We start from the raw sequence: 20925 nt of genomic DNA, 5'->3' as shown, positions 1-20925 counted from the left end.
ACACACAAACCAGAAATAGATTTTGATTTGGGTTTTTCTATCAAAAGTTTTCAAACTTGCATTAAATGTAAAAGGTAAAGTGACAATGAAATAGCTAATCATTATTTCATATTTCTAGAACTATATTATTGCTCTGTTACAGCCATAGCAGAAACTTAGTATTAAAAATGTAAAAAGCACTTTGACTTCTTGTCCTCTTGGTGTTTCTATGAAACTGTTTTGGAAGACTGCCAAGCATGTGTTCAACAAATGTTTTACACTAGAAATGTTTACCATAATCACAAACTGATTGAATAACCATGAAAATTTCAGTGTTCTTTTGTCCGTATGCTTCAATGTTGTGTTCATTTCCTTGAAATATGTGCTTTGTTGTTAGCTAAAACCAGGTTCACATGTGTTGAGAAATAAAGTGCTGTGTATTCTCATGGCCATATTGTTGGAACATGAGATCTGTAAAAGATTATAGAAATAAGTTAATAATCATTTGGCATGAAGTGAAAAGAAAGCTATATATGGGATATGTTTTCATAGTAAGAACATTTGATTTTGGTCAAATCCATGTCAAAGAAGAATTAGAATTCATTTCAGCCTTGCTATGCCTAGGATATGGACAGCCAGATTATTTTAATTGGAAACATATTTTCGCATTCCGAATTACTTACTCTCAGACACAAATTTTCCATTTCAAACACTGTGGCCTCAGACAGCAAACCTCTCATTTATCTGAAAACCTCAACTATCCAGATCACTACTGACAATCACAAGAGAGGGGGGAAAAAAAAAACCCAAACAGAAAAAGGCTCCTGAGCACAAAATGCACCCTCTGCTAACCAGCCCTTCCCTTGGAAGTCTATAATAGATAGAGACCCACAGATGCAGAAAGGACTCTTAAAAGTCAACCTGAAAAATACTACAAAGTAGTGACTGTTGGCATTATGGTAAGATGAAAGGAAACTACAAAGCTATACAGCAGGCACTGTGATCAGAATGTGGAAGTCTGGAGCCATTTCTTTTGCTGGATCAGCATATTCCTTGAGGGTGGTGGTGCTGATTACAAAGTACAGTAGTGCAAGCTGACTACTTGCTCTCCAAATAGACATCCTCCAATTTTACTGCTTGGATTGGGCCACCAATGGCTCTCAATACTCCAGAGGATTAGCTATAACTTGCCACCTATGACATATATGGATGGCAATTCTAAAGAGAAGTATCACTAATGACCTACCCTCATCAGTTCTTCTGGTATTATCCTCACTGCTGGTATTTAAATGAATTAAATAGGATGGAAAGGTCAAGAATATAATTTTAGCACAGAGTGACCTAAAAGTGAAAATATGGCTCAAATGAGTACAGATTAACTATCCCTTATCCAAAGCACTTGGAACCAGAAACATTTGGAATTTCAGATTTTTTTTTGGCGGGGGGAGTTCATAGTATTTACATATGTAATATCTTGGGGATGTGACCCAAGTCCAAACATGAAATTCATTCATGTTTCATATACACTTCATGCACATAGCTGAAGGTAATTTTATACAGTATTTGAGTGCACCTGAGACATGACAGAGAACCATCACAAGAGGTCAGGTGTGGACTTCCCACTTGTGGTGTCATGTCAGAGTTCAAAAAGTTTCAGATTTTGTAGCATGTCGGATTTCTGAGTTTTGGATCAGAGATTTTCAACCTGTATATATTTTGGCCTGGGGCATTTTCACTTTTATATCATGAAACATTTCTGATTTTTCTCATGGAAAAACAAATTGGTCACCTATGATGTAACTGGTTTTTAATTGTAGCTCAGAAAAGGATACTGTGATTTTGTAAGCATATCATCAAGTTTCACTAAAGGAAAAGAGATTTAAATGAGTTTATTTTCAAATCAGTAAAAGCAAAAAAAAAAAAAAAAAAAAAATAGAAGAAAGAAAGAAAAAAACCAGGGATCTGATCTAGATTTTTAAAACAAGACTTTTTTTTTTTTTTTAAATCAGAACATAGCAGTACAGACCACACTCTGACCTCCCAGGAAGCAGGTAAATCACCTTAGACGTGAAGTTGTGCACCACTGACCTGTTATGTCAGCCACAAATAACAAAGCACAAGAACATGGGAATTGGTAAAATAAAACTTACAGAACATTAGTCAGTGGCTGTGGATGTAGCTCAGTGGTAGAGCACTTGCCTCTCATGGGTGAGGCCCAGGCCCTGGGTTCAATTCCAGATACTACAATAAGCAAACAAGACATTCAGCAACACTAACAATAGACACTCTTTCCTTAAGGGAATTTTTAAAAGCACAAGTATTTTTCTTCTTTCAAAGAAAAAGAAGAGATGTAATTTAACTTAAAAATTCAGTTTGCCACTTTGAAATTTTATGATGAAAATGTTTAGCATTTGCCTTCTACTTCTGTTGTTGGGGAGGAAGATGGTGACATTTTCTTTCAAAAATTGGGAATTCCTTACTGGTGCTAACAACAGTGACATCTTTCTCATGATGCTTTTGTGTGGTTCTGTCATCCTGGATTAAGTCAGTAATCAGAACATCCCATCTTTCTAAGAGGGGAAGATAGGTCTCACCAACCTGGATTTTTCTATCTAGGATCAGGTTGGAGCTTGTAATAGCCTTGATTGAAATTATGGTTTCTTATTAATATTATTTGTGTGGAAGTACTACTTTCTGAATATGGAAACATTTTTATTGAATGATGAGTGCAGTGAGCAGCCTCTGTCAATGCGGAACAGGAGAGAACAATAAGTTAAAAATATTAGAATGTGCTAGAGAAAAACTAGACAGTTGCATGTGGTTCTGAATCTAGTCTCTTTCTCCTTGCTTTCCTTTCCTTAAGATGCTTTTTCCTCCCCAGTGGAACATAATTGGGGCTGTTAGACACACAAAGTGGACAGGGGTTTACAGAAGGCACTTACTCCTAATTCGAATGCTGTCATGGGGTCAAGGCAGGGGAAGCCCAGACAACAGATAGGAGACAAAAAGGATTACTAGGCCACAAGGAAAGAAAAAAGAAAGTTGCCATTTCTGTGTATTCTGAAATGTAACCATTCAGACTAACAGAAGTGAATATCAACCTCTAGTTATCAAAAGTACTTTTAGGGGGCACAGGTGGCACATGCCTGGAATCCCAGAGACTCAGGAGGCGGAGTCAGGAGGATTGCAGGTTCAAGACCTCAGAAACCCGGCAAGGCCCTCAGCAACTGAGACTCTGTCTCTAAATAAAAAATAAAAGGGGCTAGAGATGTTGCTCAGTGGGTGGGTGCCTGTGGATTCAATCCCCAGTATAAAAAAAAAAAAAAAGTCCTTTCAAAATTCTTGATGTTTGAAATACTAATTCCAAATTCAATGAACATAATCTTGTAATATTACTCATACTACATTTGTCCAGGGCATTTGTTTTCTGCTTTAATGATCAGGAAAACATTGGTGAAGGCCTGCCATACTTTCTTGAGTTAATTTTTGTAAACTTGTGTTTCTTAGAAATAAGAAGCCTTCCTTGAGCACACGTCCCAATTCCCTGAACCCTGAACTTGCTCACTCTTCCTTCTCCTCTTCATCCAGGCCTTCCTGCTTAGTTAGGTGCTACTTCTAGGAAGATTTTCTGAACTTCAAGTCTGGATTTGGGAATCCACCAATGTGCCCCCTTAGCACTCTGCACATGATCTTTCTGAGTCCTTAATACACCATATTGTGATGGCTGTCCCTTAGTCTTAATTCTGTTGGACTCTAAGCTCCATGAGGACAGCAAAGTGGTAGTAGTGAACATAGGCTTTGGAATACTAAAATAGTTGTTGTAGTGCATACTATGAACTACATGTAATTCTGAGTATTTTACGTATACTCATACATCTGATCTTTGATACAACAGGAAACCCAGTCAGAGGCAGGTTATCTTTCCCAAGATCACAAAGCTATTAAATGGTGATCCAGAATAGGAACACTGGCCATTGTATGAAGAGATGATGCTTTTCACCATAATTAGGTGTTTCTTCTGAAATCAGAGAGTCTTGGGTTCTAGAATAAAGTCAGCCTTTTAATTACTCAACCTGAGTGAACATCAACTTTCTCATCCAGAAAGTGGAAGGAAATAATAATGTTCACTTCAAGGAGTTGAAAGAATTCACAAGACAATATGCCTGTGACAGCACAGTACTTGTCATATAATCAATGCTCAATAATTATTCATCTGGTACCATTTCAGATTTATTATTTTCTTCCTTCTCCTGCTCTTCCTTTTTTTTGTTTTTTTACCTCCTTACTCTTCAGAATTGTGTCAACATCTCTAAGTAGATGATTAACATAGAGTGGACATCAACAAATGTCTTATAAATGAAGAAATAAGCCGGGTGCAGTGGCACACGCCTGTAATCCAAGTGGCTATGGGGCTGAAGCAAGAGAATCATGAGTTCAAAGCCAGCCTCAGCAAAAGCAAGGCGCTAAGCAACTCAGTGAGACTCTGTCTCTATAAACAAAATACAAAATAGGGCTGGGGATGTAGCTCAGTGGTCGAGTGCCCCTGAGTTCAACCCTTGGTACCAAAAGAAAAAAAAAAAAAAGAAGAAATAGAAGAATGGGTGAATAAATGAATGAATGAATGAATGGATGGATGGATGAAATAGGAGGCAAATTTTCTTGGAAGCCAATTTGCTTCAGTATTCTCTGTCTTAGCCATATTTTTTCTCTTCAGCTGACTGAGGGTGATCTGGCTGTGACATCTGCAACCCTGGATAGGAATTGGCCTGTCAGTCAGTTGTACCATTTCTCCTTTACAGCAGCACACTCAGCTGAAGAACAAGACTTTTCTAGATTATAAACTTGGCTAAAAGTGAATGACTTGCCAGGCTGTCCTGTTAGAAGCAGAGGCAGCACTAGAGATCCAATTGTAAGAGCTTTGGAAATGCCTACAATACCAAGAAATGCTATTTGGCTCTCAATTATCAAGTAAGTGTTAAAAAATTTTCAAACAATCTCAAGAGTTTACATTCACCTGATATAAAGAACATATCAAAAGTTTGCTGAACTACCTTAATATAAGGTCATCACTATTACATTTTGTGCTTGAACATTAATTTAAACGATAGTAATGTAAATAGTTATGTGATAAATGCTTGAATGTGCAAATCTCTATTCTTTTGGAGTTCATAGCTCCCAAATAGTGTCAACATTTTTAATCTGCCAGATTTTACTGAGCTGTTTAGCAGACATTCTTTGCTAAACACACCCACTGGTTAAACATAAACCAGAAACCAACAGCAAATGCAGTTCAGGCATTCCTGAATAAATACCTTTGTGGAGGAAAATGATAAGATCTCAGGTCTTCTCATTATTGGCAAGTACTTCTCTATTTCCTTTAGTGTTTGCTTTTAGGGGGAATTCTTACACAGGAAGAATTTCCTATAATGTGGGAATTTCACTGCTTCTTATTTCTACTACTCTCATGGAAATTTGCAAAACTTGTCATTTTATCCTACAGTTGGTGGGTAAGACTCCTGTTTCACTCATTCCTGAGCTTGCATTTCCCTGTGTATGCTGGAGACTTGAGTAGGTACCTACTGGGCATACATGGCATACGCCCAGCAGAGAAAACATGAGGCTTCAGGTCAACTTGGCTATTTTTACTGAAGTTTGCCTGTTTCTCTTTGTCCCTTGGTTCCCTTTATAGCTCCTCTTTTTAATGTTTCTACTGACTTTTCATTGTGGCTGCTGGTGTTTTGGTTTTGAGAAATATACAGTTCTTGTCTTTCTCCTTTTGGTTTCATAATCCCAAATGACAAAGAAAAAGGAACCCAAATTTGGGGACCATAGATATTTTAGAAGAGTCCCTCCCCAGATTGCTTCCATTGTCCAGGTCGAATACTCAGAACCATTGGCAGAGACACACCCTAGGTATTAGGCATATTGTTGGCCTTGTGGACTAAATTGATGGACCAAAGAAAGTAAATTATTCGTTTCAACTTGACTCTGGCATTTTTACATTGGTCTATTTCTTTTTTAAAAGAGTTCATTTGCTGTAATCAATTTTTGCATATCCCTAAAGGAACTTGAGATTGGCCTTTTGTTCTAGTTTATCTTTTATTTTTTTGGCTCCATCCAGTGCCATGAAAATATAAAGACACTAGAGCATCAGAAAAAAAGAAAAGAAAAAAGTCAGTGGGATTCAGCTTCAAACATCAGGATCATGAAATTTCTGTTACCTGAGAAGAGTAGTAGGGTAGATACCTCTGCTGTTACAAGTTTCTTATATATTTATTGGAATTGTGGATTATTTACCTAATGAAACTTAGACAGTTTCCAAAGCTTCCACAAATATATACAGATTCAAATTATTTATTTCATTAGTTATAGAAAACAAAATTAGATTAATTAAATAAACCACAACTGATGTCTTCATTTTAATCACTGTAGCTTTATTCATAATTGTCAAAACTTGAAAGTAACCAAGATGCTTTCAGTAGGTAAATGGATAAACTGGTACATTCAGACAATCGACTATTATTCAGAGATAGAAATGAGCTGTTAAACCACAAAAAGATGTGAAAGAAACAAATGCATATTATGAAGTGAAATAAGCCAGTCTGAAGATGCTAAATCCTGAAGCCAGGATTCCAACTACATAGCATTTTATTTTACTAATTTATTTATTTGTGGGCCTGGGAATTGAAGCCAGACCTTGCACATGCTAGGCAAATACTTTACTACTGAGCTATACCCCAGTCTCATTTGACACTTTAGGAAAAACTATGGAGAAAGTAAAAATGTTAGCAGTTGCAAGGCTTGGGTGGAAGGGATCAAAGGTGAAGCACAAGGGATTTTTTTTTAAACTTTTAAAAAATTATTTATTTATTTATTTATTTAGAGAGAGAGAGAGAATTTTTAATATTTATTTTTTAGTTTTTCGGCAGACACAACATCTTTGTATGTGGTGCTGAGGATCGAACCCAGGCTGCATGCACGCCTACCGCTTGAGCCACATCCCCAGGCCCAACAAGGGATTTTTAGGACAGCAAAAATAGTATGCTGGATGCTTTAATTGTGGACACATGTCATTATATCTTTGCCCAAACCTATAGAATTACAGCATCAAGAATGCACCCTAGGGGCTGGGGTTGTGGCTCAGCGGTAGAGCGCTCACCTAGCACATGCGACGCCCTGGGTTCGATCCTCAGCACCACATAAAAATAAATAAATAAAGGTATTGTGTTCAACTACAACTAAAAAATAAATAAATAACTACTTAAAAAAAAAGAATGCACCCTAATGTAAACTATGGGCTTTGAGGGATAGTGATGTGTCCATGCGGGCTCATCAATGGTAACACTGAACATAATGAGGGAAGCTCTTCATGTGTAGAGGCAGAGAGTATATGGGATACCTCTGTACATTCCCCTTCTTCTCAAGCTCTTCTGGCAATTTTGCTACGAACCAAACTACAATGTAAAATCTACACTGTTGGTGGGAATGTAAATTAGTACAACTATTATGGAGAACAATATGGAGGATCCTCAACAAACTAAATAGATCTACCATGTGATCTAGTCATCTCACTCTGGGTAATTCCAAAAAAAAAAAAGAATCAGCATATCAAAGAGAGAGTTGCACACACACACATTTATTGTGGCACTTTTGTAATAGTTAAAATATTGTGAGTCTAGGTGTTCATCAGTGGATGAATGGGTACAATACAGTGTATATACACAATAGAATATTATTCAGCCATAAATAAAGTGTCATTTGCAGGAAAATGGTTGGAATCAGAAGACACTAACTAAAATAAACCAGACACAGAAACACAAGTACTGCATGTTCTTTCTCCTATGTGGAAGCTAAAATGAGAAAAGAAAAAGTCAACCTAAATATAAAACAGTGATTTCTAGAGGGAGGCTGATCCATACTGTGTACAAGTGTTAAAATGCCATACGAAATCAATTGCTATGAACAATTGATTCATGTTATCAACAATTTTTAAAATTAGGTTACTTAAATATGTTGAGAGCCACAGCTGAGTCAGAATGACGCCTGGCATATTGCCAGAGGGTTAGTGTTTGAGTTGATCTACTCGTATTTGAATTTTTGGTGGATGGACCATGGTTGAGGCTAATAGAACTCCTAAATAATTAATTAGAAAATGTAATTGTACTTTATCTATTACTATCTCTAGATTATAATTTTTTAATAAATTTGTAAGTGTGGCATAACATTCTAGCAATGTGTTTTTATCTTTGTGTGCTAATAATACATCATCCATATAGGGTTTGGAAATCAGAAAGACCAGAATGGTCCCTCAGTGGCCCCTGACTAAAGAAAAGATACAAGTAGCCCATGACCTGGTCAAATAACAATTAGTGGAGGGACATATACAACCTTCTGTATCTCCCCATAATACTCCCATTTTTGTCATCAAAAAGAAATCTGGTACATGGAGATTATTGCAAGATTTAAGAGCCATTAATAATGAGATGGTTATTATGGGAGCTGCTCAATTGGGGATTCCTCAATTGTCTGCTTTGCCAAAAACCTGGTATGTTTTAGCTATAGATATTAAAGATTGTTTTTTTTTCAATTCCAATTCATCCTGAGGATAGTACACGTTTTGCATTTACTATCCCTGCACTGAATCATAAAGGTCCCGATCAGAGATATGAATGGAAAGTACTCCCTCAATGGATGGCTAACAGCCCAACTATGTGTCAAATTTATGTTAACAAAGCAATCCAGCAACTTAGAAATCAAAATCCTGAACTACAAATATTTCACTATATGGATGATGTACTGTTAGCACACAAAGATAAAAACACATTGCTAGAATGTTATGCCACACTTACAAACTTATTAAAAAATTATAATCTAGAGATAGCAATAGATAAAGTACAATTAAATTTTCCAATTAATTATTTAGGAGTTCTATTACCCTCAACCATGGTCTGTCCTTCAAAAATTCAAATACGAGTAGATCAACTCAAATCACTTAACGACTTTCAAAAGTTATTAGGAGACATAAATTGGATAAGACCTTATCTAGGCATACCAACAGGAGAGTTGGGTCCTTATTTGATATCGTAAAAGGTCCATCAGATCCAAATTCACCCCGCATGTTAACGCCTGAAGCAAGAAAGGCATTAAAAATCATTGAAACATATATGGAAAATACGCATTTGGATAGAATTGATATAAGTTTGCCTTTATTATTTATTGTACTACCAACAAAAAATATTCCTACAGGAGTATTTTGGCAAGAAGGTCCATTATTGTGGATACATTTATCTTATTCTCCTAACACTATTCTTACTAGGTATCCTGAGGCTGTAGGACAATTGATACTCAAAGGAATAAAAGCAGCAAAGGGAGTGTTTGGAATTTCTCCCAATAAAATTATTATTCCATATACTATGGATCAAATTGATGAGTTAGCTAATGAGTTAAATACTTGGGCAATAATCATGTGTAAATCTAATGTTTCATTTGATAATCACTTACTATCTAATCCTTTGCTGTCTTTTTGGTCTTTGCATCCTGTAGTTTTTCCAAAAATGACAAGAAAAACACCTATCATGAATGCTCCAAATATATTCACTGATGGGTCAAATAATGGTACAGCAGCAGTAGTTACACCTGATCAAATTTTACATTTTTAGTACCCAAACAATCAGCTCAAAAGATAGAGCTTAATGCAGTATCACAAGCTTTTGTGATGTTTAAAGATTCTGTATTTAATTTATTTTCTGATAGTCAGTATATAGTTAATGCTATAGTATCCCTTGAAGATGCTGGTAGGATTTCCCCTTCCTCTACTGTTTTCTCTTCATTTTCCACTATACAAAGTCTAATCTGGGACAGAAAAGATCCATTCTTTATAGGACATATCAGAGCACATACAGGATTGCCTGGAGCCCTTAGTTCGGGCAATGATTTAGCAGATAAAACTACACATAACATACATATTTTCTCTACACTAGAAGAAGCTACAAATTTTCATAAAAGGTTCCATGTCAATGCTAATACTTTACAAAAGCATTTTAAAATAACTAAGGAACAAGCTAAACAAATAATAAAACAATGTCAAAATTGTGTGACCTTTTTACTACAAGTTAATCTTGGAGTCAATCCTAGAGGACTGATACCTAACCATATTTGGCAGATGGATGTCACACACTTGCCAGAATTTGGAAAATTAAAATATTTGCATGTTACAGTTGATACTTCTTCCGGATTTTTGATGGGCTCCCTTCATGCCAGAGAAAAAACTAAAGATATTATAGCTCATTGCTTACAAAATTTTGCCACCGTGGGCATTCCAAAACAGTTAAAAACAGATAATGCCCCTGGCTATACCTCTACCTCTTTTAAACAATTTTCCTCATCATTTGGCATTACTCATAAAACAGGAATCCCATACAATCCACAGGGACAAGGCATAGTTGAAAGAGCTCATCAAACTATTAAAATGTACTTATTAAAGCAAAAAGAGGGAATTGGAAAGGGGTATATATCCCCCAAAGATAAACTTAAAATAACCCTTTTTACTCTAAACTTTTAAAATTTGGATTCATCAGGGCTTAGTGCTGCAGAAAGGCATATGTGTCCATAAAAGGTACATAAGCCTAAGGTACTTTGGAAGGATATTCTAACAGGACAATGGAAAGGTCCTGACCCAGTGATTGTCTGGAGTCGGGGTTCTGTTTGTGTGTTTCCACAGGGAGAACAGCAGCCGATTTGGATTCCAGAGAGACTAACCAAAGCGATTTCTACAGACCAAAAAGAAAATGATTTGACTCAAATCCATAACAGCTGATATCCAGAGCTCCAGCTTGGCTATTCTAACATCTGCGACAGTGATTCTCCCACACACCTGGAGGCTAATGAATAATGAACATCATTAAGGCCTATTTCAAATGTAAAAAACCTTGGGGCTTGCTTGTGGGATTACCTTCAGACCCATATGCAAGTTACAGGAAGAAGGATGGGATATAAAAAAAAAAAAAAGTCAAACCCAGGTGGTAACCAGGATGCTTTTTTAAAATATCTATTTTATTATTGCCTTTTCCCACATCATGAAGTTTTATTTTATTTTTTGAGCTCATACAGACCTAGGTTAATGTTTTTCTGATGAGTTCTATTTTTTCTGATCAGTTCTATTTTTTTGACTATGGAGTTTTAAACATTGCAATGGAGATTCACCTGTAAAAAGCTACAAGGCCTTTATTATGTTATGTGTTGTATGTATTGTATCATGTGTGCACACTAGTGTTTTGTGTTGTATGTCTGTATGTGCATATGTCCATATATCATATATGAGGAGTGCTCATGAAAAAATGGATCCAAATATTTTTTTTATTCACGTGATTTAAATGGTTTAATTTAAATTAGGTAAACAGCTGTTGAGGATTGTTTTTAAAGGTGGTTAACAGATTTGTTTGTTTACTTTCACCTTTCCTTTTCATTATATTTAATGATTCTGTTCAGGATAATGTAAAATTGTTTTCTTAGTGCCTGCTGGAATGTTACATAATTTTTTTTTAGCCATCATTGCCAGAATTCCTATCTTCATCCCAGTGCCGGTGAAGACAAAGATAAAACCAAACTACAGCTATCACAGTAAACTGTATAAACTGATGCATCAATGAATAATAACTCAACAAGTGATGCTCAAGCAAGGAGTCAATTTATTTTGGGAGGAAATGGACATATTGATGGATTCCTCTGCTTTGAACTGCTTGCAGAACTTGCCTGGACTATGTATCACTTGTATGCATTGTGAACTATCTGTTGGTGCAGCGAATTGTGGTAGTGCTGGGGCATCTTTGCTGATGGTGTCATCGGTGGTACAATTTTTCCATAAAGAGCTGTCATTTGGCTTGGTGTCGTGGCATTTTGCATCCTCCTCCCTTCTGTTTGTGATACTCTAAAATTTGGGGGCCAACAGAGGTGAGGCATAGAACTTCACCCCCCCACTGGCACCAAGGCCAAATTTGGGGGCCAAAAGAGGTGAGGCAAAGAACCTCAGCCCCCCACTGGTGCAAAGGCCAAATTTGGGGGCCAACAGAGGTGAGGCAAAGAACCTCACCCCCCCACTGGTACAAAGGCCTATCCACAAGTATGGCTGTATGCTGAACCGGTAGTCAATGACAGGTAAGATCCAATTGCAGTGGTACCAATCTAAGACAGGAGGCTGACGCCTTGAGGTCAGCTCATCTGATGACGATGACAGGTAAGGACCATATGTAGATTTGGACAACCTAAGACAGGCAGGGTCCCTAAGCCACATGCTTGTTGTTTAATTAAACAGAAGGGGGCAGATGTTGAGAGCCACAGCCAGTCAGAATGACGCCTGGCATATTGTCAGAGGGAATGGTTGAAAGGTGACGCCTGTGAACCATTGAGATGACGATTTGAGTTGAACTGTATATAATTGCTGTGATGCTGGATTGATTGAGTTGTATATGGACCCTGCTCCGGGAATAGGGTGGCTCCAGGAATCTGCCTCGGGTGCCCGCTACTTTGGAGTTCCCGAACAGTTCTCGCGGGGGGTTCGGGGAGATTGGGCGCGCGGAGCCCGGTGGAAGGAGTGTGTTCCCAAGTAGTGTGTGTGCAGTGCCGGTGAGAGTTTGGGAAATAAAGAGTTGCTGTTTGAACCTACAAGGCTTTGTGGCGGCTTGGTTATTTGTGCCTAGCAGACTGCGGCATAAATAGACCACAATTAATGACTTACATTTTATTTATTGAGGGTTCATGCTGCCGGGTTCCAGGGCTATCTTGCTTCAAAATATGCTTTAAAAATTATTTGGATAAAGATACAGAATTGAACAACAACAACAAAAAAGATAAAAGCTCCAAAGGCCTAACCCTGGAATGTGACTAGTCACACAGTAAAACACTGTACTCTACCACTGTTCAGTACAGATCAGACTCTTGGAAAAGGAAAAATTCCTGAAATTGGAACTAACATGGGGGGAGGAAATTTATAAAGAAAACCTCTCCATGGCACATGAGAAATGTGCAAAATGTCTGTTTATGATGAATGGTGTTTACAAAGAAGTGCTAGTAAGTGAATAAAATGCAATAACTTTAGGAAAAATCATTCAGATAATGCTGCATCTATTACGGAATGTGTATAGTATGTCTTAGGCTAGAAACCAGATCTCTGGACAATATGTAGGGATAACAGATGTGGCTCCAGTGCAAGAAGAGACATGCTGGAAAGGGCACCTCCAATGAAGTTGGCTTACACATAGCCTGGGCTTCTAGAAGCAACCCCCACCCCAAATGCTTCTTATGACTTAGAAGCATTAGGTGCCCATTCATCTTAGGTTCTTGTTAATTGCTATCTCCTATTATCCCTTCGTTCACATTCTTTCCCTTAAGGGTCTATGTATTTATTTGAATATTTTTTCATGTTCTTATTTAATTTGAAACTTGCTTGGGGCAGCAATGTAATCTTTTCTCTTTTTGCAAATCCTGTCCCAGTGGTCCTAGAATCTTAGTGCCGCTAGGAATTATTAAAGTTGTCTACACTAATCATCTACTCAGTGAGGGATTCCTGGCTTATTTGACCCTTAAAGGAAGCTGTTAGGATTTGACTGTATTGCTTAGAAAAGTGGTAACTTCATCCACTGAATGTCTACCCAAATCATTGCAGGAAAATCATAAAAGCATGTGTCCACCTCTCCTATTTCCACTCCTGTTAGTCTTTGTATTCTACTAAGTGGTTTTCTAAGGTAATATTTTCATTATATTATCAACCGTGCCCCTTTCTTTCTCTAACCTCCTCCTCTTTCATTCTTCCCTACCCCTTAAAAAATTTTTAGAAAAAAAATACTATAGATGATATATTTCCACTAGGCACTCTAAAATAGTATATGCCACTTAAAATTCATTGAGAAAACCTCCATTAATATGTGAGTATATGTGTGCACACACACATGCACACACACACAATAGCATAATAGATAACTGGAGCAGAGACAGGTTATCTTTCCCAAGGTCACACAATTAGTAAGTGGCTGTTCCAGAATTTGACCCCTGGTCCCTGTTGGTAGAGACCATGCTCTTTGTCGTTAATAAGGTGTTGCCTTTGAAATCAGAGGGTCTTTGGTTCTAGAATGAGGTCAGCCACTTAGTCCTTTTTCCTTCTGAAGAGCATTGAAGTTTGATCTAACTCTCCTTTGCACTTTTGTCCATGAAGGAACTTTGACTTTTTCATGTACATCTGGTGTTTGTAACATTCACACACACACACACACACACACACACACACACACACACACAAAAGTGAGGTCTCAATCTATGGAATCCTGTGTTCATAACCTTGGCAGACATGAATGCCCTTAAACTCCCAGTACAAGGCCTCTGGGGAAGCAGGAGGCACCGCTCATCTTCTATACCAGAGTTGGGCTCACTGCTCTCATTCCTGATTCCTTTCCTTCCATCGTTCTCCAGGACAGGAAAAGTAAAAGCAAGTTTGCAAGATGGCAGCCTACCAGCTGAACCCGGCCTTCCCATCTGTTTTTCATGGTCTGCTCAGAGAGTTAGAAATAGTTTAATCAGCCGCCAACGTTTACAAATGAAGCATTTTTACTTAAAATCTGGATTTTTGTGTCCTTGTTTACAAGTGGAAGCACTTGTAAACAAGGTCGTAAACCCTGGGCCATGTTCCTTTTGGGCAACATTTGGCAGGAGCCTGCAGGCAGCTGCCTCCTTTCCACTGGAGATGAGGTGGGTTCCTTCCCTGTATTTAGCACAGCTTCAAGCAATCACTTTCTCTTACATCCCTCTCTCCACATTCTGCTGCCTTACCTCCCAGAGCCCTAGGAGACATATGAGTTCTTCTTCTGATGAAGACAATTTGAACCTGGCTGTGAACTCATTTGAGGGAAACAAACAAAATCCTAAGTGAATCACAAGCGTTGGTGGGTATTGATGGTGAAGGTAGAGACTAGAAGCATGAGTAAAACGGAAACAAATATCCAAAGTGAACAGCTTGCTCCTTGCTGGAGTAATTCCTTGCAAATTGTCTGTTCACCAAAAATTGCTAATATAATTAAGATGGAAAATCTGGGGCAAGAAAATGGTGACAGGGAGACTTCTATGGACACTCCAAGCCCCAGATCTTAGGGCATTATATCCAGTTTCACGTGCAGAGAGATATATCCATATGACTGGGAACTTGGGCAGAATTAAAGGTGCCACTTACAGACTTGGCTAAGAAATTCAAACTCCAAGGACATGGAAAGGATTCTAAGGACTCTGAAGCAGGTAGAAGATGGAAGGAATCCTACAAATAGCTCCAGACCCCACTGCACCTTATTTTCACCTTGGGTGAGAAATAAGCACTTGTAGTCCATTGAGAGGCCGAGATTTGGGGGATGCTTGCTATAACAGCCTGTTCCCAATTATTATAGAAGGTTACTGAAAGCCAAGTAGGAAGTCGATGGGGTAGCATGTTCCCGAAGATAGAAACAATTGCTAATAAGCATGTCTATGCCACCCAAAAGAAAAGAATCCAAATAGGATCACTTAGTCCTTAATGGTTTAGGAAACCTGCTGCTTCCAGGTTCAAGTTCCCTGCTGAAGAGCAGATGAAAAGCTATGGATGTGATTAGGAAATCTTTTGCACAAAATTGCTGGATGCAGCTGTGCTTTTCCTGCCTAAGCGAAGAGGAACACATAAAGGGAAAGCCCATCTGTTTGGGGACTGTTAATGTGCCTCTAGGCTCCTAGGTAACACATACCTGAAGAAGGAAGTAGAGAGCCTATAATGACAAGACCTAATTCTGCTTTAGAGCAGTGTCTGAAACCCATGGTCCCCTGGTGAGATATACAATTCCAAGTTAGACTCTTTGTTTTAGTGGTTTCATACTGTTGAGGTGATAGGAATTTTAAAACTCTGGTTTACATTACCCTTAAACTAGTGACAAGTTGTTCTAACCACAAATTTTCTCTTTTCTGTAAAAATTAATTCTTTTTTTCACTTTCCTAAATGGTGCTTAGTGTGGTGGCAAGTGTATCGAGGATTTCCAAGGATTGAGCAATTTGTTGAGATAATTAAGAATAAAGAAAGAAATGGCATGATAACTGGCTTATTACTTTATTTTTTTTTCTCTACTGGTTATGGGGTTGTTTGTGATCTAGCAATTTAATATAGAACATTTTAATGTTAATAATCTTATATCCTGAGTACTTGCCCAAAATGAGAAAGTTGATTCCTAAATGGTTCCATTGAGCTAAATGAGATTTGAATTGGTAGGGAATTGTGCCCTGAAGTATTGTGAATCTGAGTCCTAAGAAAGGCTGAGTATACCACAATGACAATGCCAGTGTCTAATTCCATCCCAATGGCACAGTGACACAGCAGAGTCCAATCTATTCCAAGTCCTTTGAGTAATTTATTTTAAAATGTATACTCTGCCTCTTTGAATAAGATCAGGAAGAGCCAAACAAAGACATTTTAAAAAGTTAATAAAAGAGAAATAGTCAGGGCCAAAGACAGTTTTCCATAAGGTTGAATAATAGGTTTGTGATGGTTGCTATGATTGAATCAAATTTGGGCTCTGAAATTGTGGTGTGAAAAAAAAAGGAAGATAATAGCAAATTGTAAAATTGTCTTCTACTCAATGGAGAATGAGTCTTGGCCTCAAATTCCAGCAGAAAAATCGAATATGGAACTTTATGTGGGCATCATGGGTAACACAACAATTTTCTTAAGTCCAATTTTATTAAAATCCAGAACAAAGACAAAAAGAAGCTACACAGCCAGGATTTGTGAGGGAGTATGCACAACTGTAATTCCATGAAGGCAGCTTGGAGAAAGGACATCTAATAATGTTTTTGTGTCTATGTACATCTTTTTTTGAATCTTCCTCAAGTCCTTTAGAAGACACATTAAAACTATGTCCACTGCTTTCTTTTGTGGTATCTAAAGCAGAGTTACATATTTAACAAGCTGCTAGTTAGAACATAATAAGACAAATTTTAAAATAATTCAAGGATGCTCCTTTATGTAATTGCAAATGTTGGTGAGGTACAGGCTATGTTGAATGGCTTAGACACTATCTATAGAGAAATGAACAAAGATCCACTAGAGCTGACATGTCAATATTCTATTTTAAAGCATGTATCTACCATTTACTTTATCTGGCAAAATCCCACTGGATTCAGGTAGCTGGGTGGTGCACAGGATGACAGCCGTCTCCAGCCTTGCTCCTGTGTAAGGCGAATGCCAGGGGAACACAGTGTCTTCAATGCAGTGAAGAGTCATTATGGATTTTTAGTTCAAGAGTTCAAGAGCTTGTTTCAAGTCTTTATGGATTTCCTAGAGTCTGAGCAGCTATATCCCATATTCTTTAGGCATTACACAACAATAACAGTAGCTACCATTTATTGAGTCTTTAGAATGTGCTCAACAGCCCTGTGGTTTCATTATTAACATCTTTATATAGATGAGAATCCCGAGACCTAGAAAATATCTTTCCCTCAGGAGGCAATAGCTAAGGAGCATTATGAGGCAAGAGAGGCTTTGAGGTGTAGTTTTAAGTACAAGCCCAAGGTCACCAGATAGAGAGTAAAAGCATTTCAATTTCCACCTGGTCTAACTGCTGAGCCTGCACTCTTCAGATCTATATTATACTGTCTCTTCACATGGTCTAATCCATAAGAAAATAATGTGGTTTAACATCAGTTCTTATGAGTACATTGACTCAGTAGAATTCATATTTCCGAATAACCAGTTTGGGGAAAAGTTAAGGGGGGAAGGGAGCAGAGCATGAGCCCACCAAAATTCTGTTGATATTTAATCCCCGTTGTGGAGTTTAAGAGAGTGAAAATTCAACTCAATGAGACCACTGGGATGTGTGAGGTTAAATGAGGCCATGAGGGTGGGTCCCTAAATCAAATGGACTGTGGCTTTACAAAAAGAGGAGGTGGGGTCTGGTGCTCTCCATCACCTGGATACTACAAAGAATCCTCACTAACAAGAAGGACCACATTATTTGTGACTGCACATTCTTGAACTACTAGCCTTCAGAACCATAGCAGAATAAACCTTTGTTCTTGATAAATTTTGCAGTGTGTGGTATTCAGTTATAGCAACAAACTAAGACATGGAGTGGGAGAATCAGAAGCAAAAGAAAGCAGGAGAACACAAAATCCTTCTGTTCTCCAATTTTGTTTTTCTTGTAGCTTTCTAGTGAGCAGGTGGGCTTATGCTGAACTGACATAGGGACCAGGACTTGGGCTATCCTATTAATCCCACTCTCCTTTGGCCTTGGGAAGAGATCATGATCATCTGAAACAATGAAGTTCTTTCATTACAAATGAACCTTCAAACTACAAGTTAATTACACATGTGAAACAATTTTCTATTTAGTTTTTAAATAAATGGAAGAATGTTTAAGAGCCTACATTTTCCTATGTCCCCGGCAAACATATCTTCACAAATTTTTGAAATGATATTGAAGTATCTGTTTTGATTAACACATACTACTTGTACATGTTAATAGGATTCAGTGTGATATTTCCTTGCATGCACACAGCATGCACGGATCCATTCCTCATTTCCCCTTTCTTCCTGCCCCTCCACTTTTTCTAGTCCTTAGTAATCATTATTCTACTTTCAGGTCAACTTAAAAAAAATAACTGATTGTCTGCAAAGTTAAGATTTTCTCAGGTTAAAGTGATATGCCTGAAAGTCAGCCAGGATGAACTAAAGAATGGGTGCTTTCCTAAAATTCAATTTTTCCCTCCCTCACTTATCTTTCATTAGCATATTTGCTCATTCCCAAGTACTTACTGAGAACACCCTGTGTATCCTGAGGAATAAGGAGCTTTTACGAAGAAGAAGGAGAAGGAAAGATGTGATGATTTATGAGACAGATCTCAACATTCAACCTCAAAATGTTTTGTGTTCCCAAAGGCATGAGATGGGGTCAATGCTATGGAACAAAATAAAGAGATTCTTTATTTTTCCTGCTCTTAGAGATTCTTCAAAGGGAAAATACAGTCCAAAAAAGAAAAAAAAGGAACTAATAGCTCAAAGATGAAACAAATGGCACTATGGCACTTTCATCTTGAAGAGGTCATGAGGAGAGAATTGGAGATGGAAGATTGTAAATGAGATTGGGGACCACCTGTGGAAGGGCAGGTTAATACAAAGTGTAGAGGCTACAGCTCACTTCCTGCAATGTCTTCCTTTCTGAATAGTTTCTCTCAATTCCTAAGGCTGGAGATGACCTTGTAAAGAAATAAAGACTGAGATAGGTAGATAGAACTCAAAGACCAAATTCAAGGACTGGAAGAGAAGGAGGAGTCAAGAGTTCAAATGTAGAGTTCTGTTTGCATAGTCAAGGACCCTGGGGTCCACTCTGGGTCCAACTAGGCACTTAAATATACAAATTTGGTGCTTGGGAGATACAGATTGAGAAGTCACTGGTCTAGAAACATATCACTTTCTACAAAATGCTGTTTCTAGGATAAATCCCATCTTGATGGCATGCGGTCTGTTTATATAGTCATGAATCTCCAACTTAGGCAGGCTAGTGAGTTTAAATTCCCTTCCAGGATTATGATTCTGTAATAATGTAACTCTATTTCCTTTTTATTTCTTTACTCTTTAGGAAAATAATTGGTTAAAATGTTTCTTTTATACTCCTGAATTTCTCATTTGCTTTTAAAGAACCACCCAATTATAGATGAAATGTCTGCTTCTAAAAATAAGCTTGCAAAATCAGATGAAAGCCTATTAAGTCAGACAAAGCAAATAAATAGTCTACGTTGTTGCTACCTTATGGTTCTGGTATTTCACCTAATTCAAGTCATAAGAAATTCACATTAAGAAATCCATCTCTTGGGGCTGGAGTTGTGACTCAGTGGTAGAGTGCTCGCCTAGCATGCATGAGGTGCTGGGTTTGAACCTCAGCTCCACATAAATGTAAAATAAAGATATTGTGTCCACCTAAAACTTAAAAAATAAATATTAAAAAAAAGAAATCCATCTCTATTCTTCTGTTCTCAGTCCCTACCATCATAGAAATTCATGGTTTGGGGAGAGACTCTGGTCCATAGAGAACTGAAATGCTTATTAATTCAGATGACCAGAACTATAGGACTTCATTATTGGGAGGGAAAGATGGAAGGCAATAAAAATTGTTGTTGTTATGGTTGAATATGAGGTGTTCCCCAAAAGCTCTTGTATGAGGCAATGCAAATGTCCAGAGGTGAGATGATTAGATTATGAGAGCTTTAACCTAATCAGTGGATATGATTAACTGAGTGGTAACCATAGGCAGGTAGGGTGTGGATGGAGGAAGTAAGTCACTGGGGGTCTGACTTTGGGGTTTATATTTTGTTCCTCATGAGCAGAGCTCTCTCTGCTTTCTGTCTGTTATGTCCTGAGCTGCTTTCCTTTGGCAAGCCCTTTTGCCCTGATGGGCCCAGAGCCATGGAGTCAGCTCATCATGGACCAAACCTCTGAAACCATGAGCCAAAATAAACCTTCCCTCCTCTAGGTTGTTCTTATCAGTTCCTTCAGTTACAGCAGTGAAAAAGCTGACTAAAACAATCAGCTAAGGAGGACAGACAGAAATACTGCTGAGACCATCTATTGGGAAAGTAATTCATGGGTATGTGCACTGCCAGATCCTGGGGGAAGTACCGCATTTCACATAATGCAGAGTCCTGCAGAAATCTTACTAAATATTCCAGATTTATTTACACATCAAGACAGTCCCAAATTTTGGTCTAAAAATGAACATATGTGTATTCAGAAAATGTTCCAAGTCAATGAAGTCAATAGTGAAGTACTTGTGTCAGCAATCCTGCCCCCACCTTTTTTTTGGTGTTGTTTTACCTTTTTAAAATTAGACTTTCATCCCATGAGATTTGTTTCTGCTTTTGTAAGTGTGCACACTGTACAGATGCACTGTTGAAGAC

The sequence above is a fragment of the Marmota flaviventris genome, chromosome 16, assembly GCF_047511675.1.
Source record: "Marmota flaviventris isolate mMarFla1 chromosome 16, mMarFla1.hap1, whole genome shotgun sequence".
Classification (NCBI taxonomy): domain Eukaryota; kingdom Metazoa; phylum Chordata; class Mammalia; order Rodentia; family Sciuridae; genus Marmota; species Marmota flaviventris.
Note: the sequence above shows the minus strand (reverse complement) of the source record.